The following is a 1,223-nucleotide window of genomic DNA, read 5'->3' on the forward strand; positions in this document are numbered from 1 at the left end:
TTTAAATACAGTTGGAGAATGGTAAATTGACAATGACTGATAACGGCTAACACTTAAATACTGTTTAAGTGTGCTACATAAATGAAATTAGCTTTACCTTCTCTGACGGTAAAGCTAATTTACCGTCAGAGAAATTAGCGTCAGAGAAATTACTCTAACGTTAATTTAGAGTAAAGCTAAACTCTAAATTACCTTCTGGTCCAGAAGGTCTGAGGTCAGAGGACTCCGTTCTCCTTCACTGCAGAAAGAAGAGAAGACAGAGACAGGGAGGCGAGGGTCACCAGGACTCCTTCAGTACCACCAGAACCCAGATCAGGGTCAGTTCTTCACAGATCAATGAAACACTGGGTCCAACTGACCCGGCAGGAACAGGGAGAACTAAACCTGTTCCAGACTCACAGGTTCTAGATCAACTCTTCCTCCAAAGTGTTTTATCAAACTGGGTCAGAACCAGAACCCTGCAGCAGAGTCCAACCACTGACCTTTTATCTTTAGATGAACCTGTTTCTTCATCAGGATGGTTTCCTCTTTGCTGTAGATGCTGCAGGTGTAAATCTTTACATCTTCAGGTGTGGGTTGCTTCAGGGTCAGACTGAGGTCCCCATGTTGAAACTTTCCCTCCATCTTTGTTCTGTTTCTGTAGAGTCTGTCCTGTTCTTCAAGTTGGTCACAACTGTTCTGATACACATGGACCTTCTTTTTGTCTCCATCTGTCCACTCCACCTTAGCATCGTGAGGCAGTCGGGTTGTGGTTCTGCAGGGCAGCAGGACTGACTTTACTCCATATTTCAGCCAAACCTGATACTCTGAGGAAACAACAAGTAGAAAATTGTATTTAAACTTTAAATTTTACTTTTGTAGAATAAAATGCCTGTGAAAAATCCTTATTTTCCGATTTCCCTCACCTGCCACCTGAGCAGCCATGGGCTGAACTTATACAGCTCAACTCCCCGCTGCCACTAAATGGCTCTAATTTCAAGGATTTATAACTCAGTCCAATCATCTGATGTCTATTTAGCTTCAAACACCAGGAGAGCCTGGGAGCCTGAACTGGGGCTGGTTTTTGATGAATGTTGGTGGGAATCAGCCCTGACAGCCATTCAAACTTCTCCATGTGCCCCTGAGCTTGGTTCAGTTTAAAGTGCTATTCAGACGTCATTATTACCTACACATTTCTTTAAGAACGTCCTGCCTGTTGTTGCTACTGATCTGATCCAAATAGT

At 43.3% G+C, this 1,223-nt stretch overlaps 1 long non-coding RNA gene across 1 annotated transcript in view; it reads right to left on the reverse strand.

Annotated features, from left to right (window-relative positions):
• Positions 1–621, reverse strand: part of LOC103460769 (uncharacterized) — a 5,279-nt gene extending 4,658 nt beyond the window's left edge. The window contains exons 1-2 of the long non-coding RNA XR_532990.2: positions 483–621; positions 193–238 (exon numbers count right to left, since the gene is read on the reverse strand). This is a non-coding gene — a long non-coding RNA (uncharacterized LOC103460769). The remainder of the gene's footprint in view (positions 1–192; positions 239–482) is intronic.
• Positions 622–1,223: the final 602 nt, after the last annotated feature.

The sequence above is a fragment of the Poecilia reticulata genome, unplaced genomic scaffold, assembly GCF_000633615.1.
Source record: "Poecilia reticulata strain Guanapo unplaced genomic scaffold, Guppy_female_1.0+MT scaffold_288, whole genome shotgun sequence".
NCBI classification, from domain to species: Eukaryota; Metazoa; Chordata; class Actinopteri; order Cyprinodontiformes; family Poeciliidae; genus Poecilia; species Poecilia reticulata.